Below are 13114 nucleotides of genomic sequence, written 5' to 3'. Positions count from 1 at the left end.
TTGCTGGTAATCGGTGAGTGGGTCTATCTTCGGATAGAGTTTAAGTAGCAAATCATGCTACTGAGGATTACTCTGATTACCTTGTGTAGTGTAGTGATTGCCATGCTAGTTGGTTAGTTGCATGCTATGTGATTAACATGTTGTAAATGTGCATTTTACTTGACACCAGCCATTCCTAGGGATGTTGGAGATTCGCAACTGTTCCCAGGGAGGTTGCAGTCCTTGTGAGGTCAACCATTCCAAGGGAGGTTGGGTCTCAATCTGCTGATGGGTGATTAATACAGTAGAAAGGACTATCGGTAGATGCTAGCCTGATCAGCTAGGTCGTGTGCCCGTATAAGCCGCCGATCCTCATATTGTATTTGTTTGTATGCTTGATGGTTGTAAGCATGTTAGTTGACTATTGTATGATGGATTGCTGAAGCTTAATCTGTAGATAGATTCCATTCACTTAGCGGTGCGCTAATCCCCCACATTCCTCCCCCTGCAGGTTTAGCTACTGCTGATGGAATCGGGCTATGATGTAGAAGACATGTTTGACTTGCAACTCTGATGTAGACTTTTGTAACCGTGTTTGTAATAACGTAACACTGTTTGATAAAGTAAACTTAATTAAGTGTTTTTTGTACTAATGTAATTAGGTTGTGATTTTATTAAATAAGACTTCCGATGTGTTATAAAAAAATGGCTGGTGTTACAAAAACCCCCGCCATTATCATTGAGTTCATCAAAAAGACTCAACGCTCTTTTAACAAACATGTTAAGAGCATCCGAACTGATAATTGGACGGAATTTAAGAATGACCTGCTTGATAGTTATTTGAAAGACCAATGCATTGAACATTAGTTCTATGCTGCAAAACCCCCCAACAGAATGGAGTAGTCGAACGATGTAATCATACGTTGTGCGTGGCAGCTCGTGTGATGGCCCCATCAAGTACACTTAACGGCTCCATCACTTGGTCCCACAGCTTGATCGAACTTTAAATGAATTTATTAAATAACGTTGCATTCTTTATTTCAAAAGTTTCGGAAAAAGGAAATTTACTCAAAATATGTTGTTTAAACAAACCCAACATATTAAATAACCAAAGTTGATATAATACACTGTCAACCAAATACCTACAATTTGATAATCCAAAAGAGAATGCAAGTTCAATGTTTCATAAAATATTAAACAAAATCTGCCCAAATGCATGCAGACACTTCTAACACAGCAGAAGAACCAAACAAATCAAGCACCCGTGAAAACATGCAAGTAAACTGTCAACAAAAATGTTGAGTGAATTATAGGTTTAAATAAACGAATAAACTTTAGACCACAAGATTTAAAATGTTAGAAAACATAAAACATTATTCCATTAATTATGAGCCACCTGGTAAGCACTTAACCATTTACTTACCCTTGCCAAACACAATATATATACACTGAACAGGTGTATCTTCAAATAAATACGAAGTACTAATACATTCCGATTATAAATTGCTAGCGTGACTAGCTCGAAATGGGGCTGTCAAGCCCGATAGATCTATCCATAGGATTCGCGTTCACCAGTAGGAACCAGTGATTACAGTTACCAGACTAGGGAATATTTTTTTCAACTCATAATGAATAATTTAACTTTAATCGCCACTTGTGTCTAAACGTAAAACAAAATGCATGTAATCACATCCCAAAATACTTTAAATAGTATGAAAACGGGACTATAACTCACCTTAATACAAAAGTAGTAACCACACAAAAAGCGAACAGCAAACGAAGTAAAGTGATCAAGAATGATCACAACGCCGACCTATAAATAAGGCAGGTCGATATAAATAACTAACTTAGGTTAAGTCTTAGTATGATAGCTATAGTACTTGTTGCAAGTAGACATAGAACAACACATAACATGCTTCCGGTTGATCAGAACAGCGTAAGGACACGTACTTTCTTTTTTTAGCAGTTTTCCATTTTTTGGAAATTCTATTTTAGGAAAGTTTCTATTTTAAGAAAGTTTCTATTTTAGGAAAGTTTCTATTTTAGGAAAGTTTCCATATTTAGATAGTTGCTATTTTTGGAAAGTTTTTAAGCTAGGAAAGTTTTCTTAATTAAAAAGTCAACAAAAGTCTACTGAAAGTCAAAGTCAAGTGAAAGTCAACTCAAAAGTCAACCTTGGTCAAACATAGTCAACATTGAATTTTAAAGTGTAAATTATATTAATAATATAAGTTATAATGTTATTTAAAGTCATATATGTATAATTATGTCATATCATAAGTTTAATTAAATTAAAATGAATTATTAAAGTTAACATAAGTTTAAATGATATAATTAATATAACATAACTATTTAATTAATTAATTAAATATTAGTCATAATATAAGTATTTTTAATTAATAATAAATTCTTAATCATATCATAAGTATTATTAATTAATAATGAATTATTAATCATATCATAAGTATTTAATTATAATTATTAAACCATAAGTATTTAATAATTAAATTATAATTAAATAATAACAAAGCCTTATAATAATTAAATAATTAATTAATCTTTATTATAAGTCTTATTATAATAATCTCATAACATAAGTTTAATACTTAACATAAGTATTTTTCATTAATAATAAAAGTATTATTAATCATAAGTTTAATTAAATATTTATTTAATCAAAAGGTAATTAATAAATGATATAATAAATATGTATATCATAAGTATTAAATTAAAATAATTCATTTTTATATCATAAGTAATTTATTAATAATGAAAATCATTATTTATATCATAAGTCTGACTTATAACCAAAAGTTTTAAATAAAAGTTCACCGGGTCATAACTTGAGCCCCGGTAATCGGTTTTCGGCGAGTCTTATATATATCTTCGCCTAACCAACCCACTTAAAAAATTAGTGTACTCAAGAACACCCCAATAACAGCCACCAAGTCATGACCAACAGCCATTAATCAACTTGGAGCTTTAATCCGTTTAAAAACTTGTTTTAGTCATAACGGGTGATTCGTGGCTCGGATTTCGATGACCCGAACATGAAAGTTCATCCAATCATCAATCCTAACAAACTAGTACACCCTAAAGACTCTAAAAGTGGTCACAATGTCAGACCAAACCTGAACACATTCGTTTTTATGTTTTAATTCCATGAAAACGCCATTTTAATCATATCTTAAGCTCCGGGAATCGAAATAACATGAATCCGGAGTCTAAAATTAATGTCTTGATGAGAAGAACACATCTAGACACTTTAACTTAACATTTACATTAGTTAATTTTACAGAAATGATCAAATAATCTGCTGTCCCAAATCAATCAAATCGAAAACATGAATTAACGAGTGATTCTACGCATACAATCAACAATACAACAACATACTATCATCATACTATCATAATAACATAAAAATACAGAAAAATAAATGAAAAATCAAAAAGCTAGGGTTAGGGTCTATACCATAATCAAGAATTGATTAGTATGAACGTGTAGAGATCGAAGAGAGGAATCCGATTGTGTAAACGATTAGAGGATCCAAGCTTTAATTTGATGAAGGATGTTGATGATGGTGATGGTTGTAAACGGCGGCCAAGAGAGGAGAGGGAGAAGGGATGAGAGAAAATAATAAGGCTAGGTTTAGAAAGAAAAGATGAAATGGGAAAAATGATTTCACAAAATGAAAAACAAGGGAGGTTATCCCACCTCCCCATGGTTCGGCCGAAAAAGAGTGGGGTGGGCCCCACTTAGCCCAACTTGTTAAAATTTTAAATCCCTTGTGGCCCGGACGCTCGGACGAAACCCGAAACGCGAAAACACGACTACGCGATTAAATATTCGGAGAGATAACAAATACGCGACGAAAAATATATATAAAAACTATATATAAACATATGACATTAAAATATTATATTTAAAATAATTTGGATTTAAAAATCCCAAAAGTTTGACCGTTGGTTTGAAAACCGAAATGATTCGCCAGATAGATATCCACCACTCGTGTAAACGTACAATTTAAAATATGAATACAAATATTCACCTAACACATAACAAATAATATATTTTTACAAAAATAATAATATAGGTCATAGAAATGATGTGGAAAAAATAACAATTAACGGACAGTAAACAATAAACGGTAAAAGATAATGGAAAAAGTAGGGTCGTGACAGTACCTTCCCGTTACGGAAATTTCGTCCCGAAATTTAAGTAGGTGCAGGGGTTGACTCGGAATCTGGGAACAAATGCGGGTACTTCTGCCTCATCTGATCTTCACGCTCCCAAGTGAACTCAGGACCACGTCTGGTGTTCCATCTCACTCGGACGATAGGAATTCTACTCTGCTTGAGAGTCTTAACCTCTCGATCCATAATTTCAACAGGTTCCTCAATAAAATGGAGTTGTTTATCAACATAAAGCTCCTCAAGAGGAATGGTTTCATCGGCCTCGGCCAAACACTTCCTCAAATTCGATATATGAAAAACGTCATGAACAGCACTGAGTTCTTGTGGCAATTTCAAACGATAAGCCACGGGTCCAGCTCTCTCGGTAATCTCAAATGGTCCAACAAAATGAGGATTCAACTTTCCCCTTTTACCAAAACGTACCACACCTTTCCAAGGTGTACCTTTAACATAACACGGTCACCAATTTGAAATTCTATATCTTTCCTTCTCTTATCGGCATAACTCTTTAGCCGACTTCTGGCAGTTCTCAATCTTTTTTTAATCTGTACGATCTTCTTTGTAGTCTCATGAATAATCTCTGGGCCTGTGAGTTGAGCATCCCCAACCTCATTCCAAAAGATAGGAGACGTACACTTTCTATCATACAATGCTTCAAACGGTGCAGCTTTAATACTTGCATGATAACTGTTATTATAAGAAAATTCAGCTAACGGAAAATATCTATCCCACCCATTACCAAAATCAATAACATACGCTCGCAACATATATTTTAACATTTGAATGGTCCTTTCACTCTGACCATCAGTCTGGAGATGATAAGCGGTGCTCATATCCAACTTAGTTCCCAAGACTTCCTGTAAGGATTGCCAAAACCTTGATATAAATCGACTGTCTCGGTTGGAAATAATAGATACAGGAACACCATGTCTTGAAACAATTTTCTTCAAATACAAACGAGTAAGCTTCTCCATCGAATCTATTTCCTTAATTGGCAAGAAATGAGCTGACTGTGTGAGTCAGTCAACAATCACCCAAATGGTGTCATAACCACTCACAGTTCTCGGTAAATTCGTAATAAAATCCATCGTAATACCTTCCCACTGTAGTGACCCGAACTTTTTCATGTTTATATATATTAAATGAAATTGTTATTTACCTGATTAAGTGTTTCCAACATGTTAAACAATCAAATTTGTTAAGACTTGATTAATTGAAATAGGTTTCATATAGACAATTGACCAACCAAGTTGACCGGTGATTCACGAACGTTAAAACTTGTAAAAACTATATGATGACATATATATGGATATATATATATATATATATATATATATATATATATATATATAGTTAACATGATATTATGATAAGTAAACATATCATTAAGTATATTAACAATGAACTACATATGTAAAAGCAAGACTACTAACTTAATGATTTTGAAACGAGACATATATGTAACGATTATCGTTGTAACGACATTTAATGTATATATATCATATTAAGAGATATGAATACATCATATTATCATGATAATATAATAATTTAAAATCTCATTTGATATTATAAACATTGGGTTAACAACATTTAACAAGATCGTTAACCTAAAGGTTTCAAAACAACACTTACATGTAACGACTAACGATGACTTAACGACTCAGTTAAAATGTATATACATGTAGTGTTTTAATATGTATTCATACACTTTTTAAAGACTTTAAGACACTTATCAAAATACTTCTACTTAACAAAAATTCTTACAATTACATCCTCGTTCAGTTTCATCAACAATTCTACTCGTATGCACCCGTATTCGTACTCGTACAATACACAGCTTTTAGATGTATGTACTATTGGTATATACACTCCAATGATCAGCTCTTAGTAGCCCATGTGAGTCACCTAACACATGTGGGAACCATCATTTGGCAACTAGCATGAAATATCTCATAAAATTACAAAAATATGAGTAATCATTCATGACTTATTTATATGAAAACAAAATTACATATCCTTTATATCTAATCCATACACCAACGACCAAAAACACCTACAAAAATTTTCATTCTTCAATTTTCTTCATCTAATTGATCTCTCTCAAGTTCTATCTTCAAGTTCTAAGTGTTCTTCATAAATTCCAAAAGTTCTAGTTTCATAAAATCAAGAATACTTCCAAGATTGCAAGTTTACTACCAAGTTTTCTAAATCCATTCCATGTAATCATCCAAGATTAAGAAACCTTTGTTACTTACAGTAGGTTATCTTTCTAATACAAGGTAATAATCATATTCAAACTTTAATTCAATTTCTATAACTATAACAATCTTATTTCGAGTGGAAATCTTACTTGAAATTGTTTTCGTGTCATGATTCTGCTTCAAGAACTTTCAAGCCATCCAAGGATCCTTTGAAGCTAGATCTATTTTTTCTCATTTCCAGTAGGTTTATCCAAGGAACTTGAGGTAGTAATGATGTTCATAACATCATTCGATTCATACATAAAAAGCTGTCTTATTCAACGTTATAAACTTGTAATCACTAGAACATAGTTTAGTTAATTCTAAAATTGTTCGCAAATAAAAGTTAATCCTTCTAACTTGACTTTTAAAATCAACTAAACACATGTTCTATATCTATATGATATGCTAACTTAATGATTTAAAACCTGGAAATACGAAAAACACCGTAAAACCGGATTTACGCCATCGTAGTAACACCGCAGGCTGTTTTGGGTTAGTTAATTAAAAACTATGATAAACTTTGATTTAAAAGTTGTTATTCTGGGAAAATTATTTTTCTTATGAACATAAAACTATATCCAAAAATCATGGTTAAACTCAAAGTGAAAGTATGTTTTTCAAAATGGTCATCAAGATGTCGTTCTTTCGACGGAAATGACTACCTCTTTCAAAAATGACTTGTAACTTGTATTTCCGACTATAAACCTATACCTTTTCTGTTTAGTTTCATAAAGTCAAGTTCAATACGAAACTTTGGCCGCTTAAATCACTCAAAACGGATTAGAAACGAAGAAATGACGAGCAAAACAAAATTGGTAAAAACTACTCATTTTAGCTACGTGAAAATTGGTAACAAATCTATTCCAACCATAACTTAATCAACTTGTATTGTATATTATGTAATCTTGAGATACCATAGACACGTATACAATGTTTCGACCTATCATATCGACACATCTATATATATTTCGGAACAACCATAGACACTCTATTTGTGAATGTTGGAGTTAGCTATACAGGGTTGAGGTTGATTCCAAAATATATATAGTTTGAGTTGTGATCAATACTGAGATACGTATACACTGGGTCGTGGATTGATTCAAGATAATATATATCAATTTTTTTTTCTGTACATCTAACGTTGGACAACTAGTTGTAGGTTACTAACGAGGACAGCTGACTTAATAAACTTAAAACATCAAAATGTATTGAAAGTGTTGTAAATATATTTTGAATATACTTTGATATATATGTACATATTTGTTATAGGTTCGTGAATCGACCAGTGGCCAAGTCTTACTTCCCGACGAAGTAAAAATCTGTGAAAGTGAGTTATAGTCCCACTTTTAAAATCTAATATTTTTGGGATGAGAATACATGCAGGTTTTATAAATGATTTACAAAATAGACACAAGTACGTGAAACTACATTCTATGGTTGAATTATCGAAATCGAATATGCCCCTTTTTATTAAGTCTGGTAATCTAAGAATTAGGGAACAGACACCCTAATTGACGCGAATCCTAAAGATAGATCTATTGGGCCTAACAAACCCCATCCAAAGTACCGGATGCTTTAGTACTTCAAAATTTATATCATATCTGAAGGGTGTCCCGGAATGATGGGGATATTCTTATATATGCATCTTGTTAATGTCGGTTACCAGGTGTTCACCATATGAATGATTTTTTATCTCTATGTATGGGATGTATATTGAAATATGAAATCTTGTGGTCTATTGTTACGATTTGATATATATAGGTTAAACCTATAACTCACCATCATTTTTGTTGACGTTTTAAGCATGTTTATTCTCAGGTGATTATTAAGAGCTTTCGCTGTCGCATACTTAAATAAGGACAAGATTTAGAGTCCATGCTTGTATGATATTGTGTAAAAACTGCATTCTAGAAACTTATTTCGTTGTAACATATTTGTATTGTAAACCATTATGTAATAGTCGTGTGTAAACAGGATATTTTAGATTATCATTATTTGATAATCTACGTATAGCTTTTTAAACCTTTATTGATGAAATATAGGTTATGGTTTGTTTTAAAATGAATGCAGTCTTTGAAAAACGTCTCATATAGAGGTCAAAACCTCGCAACGAAATCAATTAATATGGAACGTTTTTAATCAATAAGAACGGGACATTTCAGTTGGTATCCGAGCGTTGGTCTTAGAGAACCAGAATTTTGCATTAGTGTGTCTTATTGAGTTTGTTAGGATGCATTAGTGAGTCTGGACTTCGACCGTGTTTACTTGAAAAATGATTGCTTATCAAATTTTGTTGGAAACTATATATTTTTAACATGTGAATATTATGTGATATATTAATCTCTTAACGTGTTTGATATTATGTGATAGATGTCTACCTCTAGAACAAGTCCCATTGACTCACCTAATAATAATGAAGAGTCAAATGTAAATTAGAATGATTCGTGGACTGATTCACAAGTTCCTGAAGAGGAACCGGAAGAAGAGTCAGAACCGGAAAAAGAATCGGAACCGGAAGAAGAATCGGAACCGGAAGAAGAAATAGAACCAGTGGGGGAAATAATAAAACGGTTAAGTAGAAGAAAATCCTCAACCATGAAACGCCCCGTCCTAATCCATCCGGACGAAGTCCATATTGATTATAAACGATTCATAATAGTTGATTACATCGCGAGGTACTTGAACTCTAAATGATACATTTTATAAACATTGCATTCGTTTTTATAATACAAACTTTCATTTCATCGAAAGTTGACAGGTATGCATACCACTTCATAATATCCAACTATAAATGACCTAATCCGTCATTTACTTAATAATCTCTAATGAACTTCAATGACTCGAATGCAACGTCTTTTGAAATATGTCATGAATGACTTCCAAGTAATATCCTTAAAATGAGTTAATGCACAGCGGAAGATTTCTTTCATACCTGAGAATAAACATGCTTTCAAGTGTCAACCAAAAGGTTGGTGAGTTCATCAGTTTATAGTAATCATTTCATTTTCATCATTTTAATAGACCACAAGATTTTAAATATTATAAAACGTGCAGAAGTCCCATTCCAACTGCACAAAAAAAATATCTTTCATATGAAGAACACTTGGTGAGGATTCAAAATATAATAGTAACCATCTGTGCAGGTCTTCCACCCCACGGCTGAATACATGTGCCTTCAAAATATAGAACCTCTGTGCCGGTCTTTACACCCCACGGCTGAACACATGTTTATAAAAATATAGGACAACCGGTGCCAAAATGTCATAAATAATAAACCATCCACCCAGCTCGGGAGCTCATACGCTCTAACGGAAACCGGGGGCTAATGCATGTCATAATAATCAACCCCAATCCCAGATAATTCTATCATAGAATGCAGTTAAGGTACTTGTGTCTATTGTGTCAAACATTTATAAAAGTTGCACATGTATTCTCAGCCCCAAAAATGTAAAGAGTAAAAGGGGAGCAGATGAAACTCACCCTACTGTATTTTGTAGTAAAAATACATATAACATCATTGAAAAAGTGTAAGGTTGACCTCGAATTCACGAACCTATATCATTTATATATATTAACACGTATATTAGTAATCGAACAAATTTACTATATCTTTCATTATATATTATATATATTTAATTTGTATGTATCTTTAAAAATGACTAATATTTATATAATTATATTAATATTTATATATGATTAATATTATATTAAAAATACATCATTTGTTATATATGAATATTTATAAAAAAATATATGTATAATATGTAATATTATTTATAAGTATAATTCTATATAAATAATATTTATTTGTTGTAAAAATAATAATAATGATAATACTAGTAATAATAATAATAATAATAATAATAATGATAATAATTTTTAATAATAATAATAATAATAATAATAATAATAATAATAATAATAATAATAATCATAATAATAATAATAATAATAATAATAATAATAATAATAATAATAATAATAATAATAATAATAATAATAATAATAATAATAATAATAATAATAATAATAATAATAATAATAATAATAATAATAATGATAAAAAAACTACCTCAAAGAAGTATTCCTTAAAAACAAATATGCCCAAGTCCAGGTTCGAACCCGCGACGTCCCGCTAACCCGATAACGACCTAAATCATTCCTCTGCTCTTTACTTTCTATTTTATTTCAGTTATAAATTTTTCTTATCTCATAATTCTGTTACCATCTTCATCATTTATACATCCGTATCATCATTTTTATTATTCGAATATTTTGATCAACTCATTCCATTTCATGATCATCACAACACCATTTCTATCATTTTTAACTCAAATTCTCATCATCATCATAAACTAATATCATCATGTCATTAAACATCATCATAATTCTATCCTATCAATTTATTATCATCCTAACATTAAACTAATATTATGTAACACCTATATATGTACCATCCTCATCATAATCACCACATCATGATCATAATCGTTCATTTTGTTTTTGAATCCATTTCATTTACAGACCTCATGACCCCGAAGTTAAATCCCATGCAGGAACTCGGCCCACTATATAATACAGTCCAATAAAGTTTGCAATCATGGCCCATCATGGAAACTATTTCACGGTCCAACAAACTACAAGACTAACTAAAGAAATATATATTACGATGGCCCAATCATCAAAACAACATTTTCGATCTTTCTGTCTAGCTCACAGAATATTATCACGGCCCCATTATCACAGTTTAAGGATTCAATTTACTTGGCTTACAATACAACTTTCAGCTCAATCAGAGGACCCTAATCTTAATCATGTATCCCACTAACTAAATAAAAATATCGGCCAAGAAAAAGGTATCTAGCTTCCTCATCCAAATTTGGCTTAATGATTTTTATTCCCTTTTATCTCCCACTAACCGAAATAAGTGATGAGTGGGGTATACATCCATCTTAATTGTGTCGGCCCAAAAAAAATATAAAAGGAGACGTGTGATTAATAAAGCCAATAGTTAAATAAGATCACAAGTGGCACATGTTAGGATTATTGAAATGGAAATTAACTAATCCATTTTGTCGGCCAGGAGCTAATAGAGAACACGTACCAGTCGTTTTGTTTTCCTCTTTCCCTCATAAACTATTTTCTATAACTTTCTTTCATCTCCTCTTCATTTGTTATTAAAATAGAACATCAATAATAGCAGCGGTTGGTAATGGGTTACGTGGTGTCTCAGTTGCAAACAGAAGGAGAATGATTCGATGGTGCGAGTTATAATGATATTCGCATGAGAAGAGGAAAGAGAGAAGTGAGAGAATGGTTTGATGGTGGGTTACATGATGTTTTTAAATGGTGGAGGTGTTTGGGTGTCCCATTCAAACAGAAAGAGTAAACAGACAGTAGGTTGCAGGTGGTGGTTCGGATTGGTTTGTTCATGGTGGTGGTTCGATTTATTGAAGGAAATAGAGGTGGTCAACGAAGAGGGTTTGGTTTGATCTTGTTTGATAGAAATAGAAACACCAATGATATTATGGGTGGTAGTTATGGGCTGTAAACAGAAGATAGGAACAAAGGTAGCCGCTACAACTTTGTTTTATATTCCTAATAAAAATATCGAGTGACGGTTTTGGTTGATGGCGATTATTTAAATGGTTTGCGGTGGTTTGCAGCTGCATATATGCAGTCTTTTTGGTATCTGCACTGGTGAATAGAAGCAACAAACATAAATGAAAATACATGATGGTGTGGTAACAGTTGATCGAGCAAGAAACAAATTGGATGGGTGATTTCAAGGTTGTCAACAACAACCGAAGGTGGTTCATAGTTTTGTTTCGAATTATGGTGTATGTGGCACAATTCCGTGAACAATAATCTGTTTTGGTGTTCCGTATATCGAGTTCTTCAAATGAAATGAAATCGGGCGCGTTGGGTTTGGTTATCGGGCAGAAGGAAAACAAGTAGCATGAAGACGATGGGTTGTGGGTGTTCAAGTGTATATATGTCCTCTATGAATGTGAAGCATCAATATCTATGTATAATAGAGAATAGATAGGTAGTTAATCAAACAGAAATAGTGGTATAAATATAGTAATATACAATCAATCGAATCAAATGAATTGATACAGTAATTTAAATTTTTCAATCAATCAAGCACAGTAAACACTTTTCAATCATTAATCACGGATATAAATTAAAAGTAGGCAGGAAATGGAATCATGTGACAGTGTATAACAATCTACATATATTTATTTGTTTTTATCTATATTATATTTAATAATTTATTAATTAATAAATATATTGATAATAATAATATCGTTATTAATAATAATATATTAATCAGAAGGAAAAATCAAAGAAACGTGATCGAATAGGCTCGTCTAGTATTTATTTTAATACACTCACAAGCTCACATATTACTGGTTTAATTTCAATCGAAATACAGGACGTGTGTTATTATCGTTTACTAAATAAATTCGAATTCATATATGTATATTCAATATAATTATATTTATATAGATTTATTTTTATTATAAATTATTTTATTTACATAATTAATTAACCCATATAATGTTTTAAATTATATTTCAAATTCATATATATATATATATATATATATATATATATATATATATATATACATACATACATATTTAAATATATATGTATCCATTTACAAATAGCTATTCGTGAATCGTCGGAATT

The sequence above is a fragment of the Rutidosis leptorrhynchoides genome, chromosome 3 (assembly GCF_046630445.1).
Source record: "Rutidosis leptorrhynchoides isolate AG116_Rl617_1_P2 chromosome 3, CSIRO_AGI_Rlap_v1, whole genome shotgun sequence".
Taxonomy (NCBI): domain Eukaryota; kingdom Viridiplantae; phylum Streptophyta; class Magnoliopsida; order Asterales; family Asteraceae; genus Rutidosis; species Rutidosis leptorrhynchoides.
The sequence above is the reverse complement of the archived record's forward strand: the minus strand, read 5'-3'. Positions refer to the sequence as shown.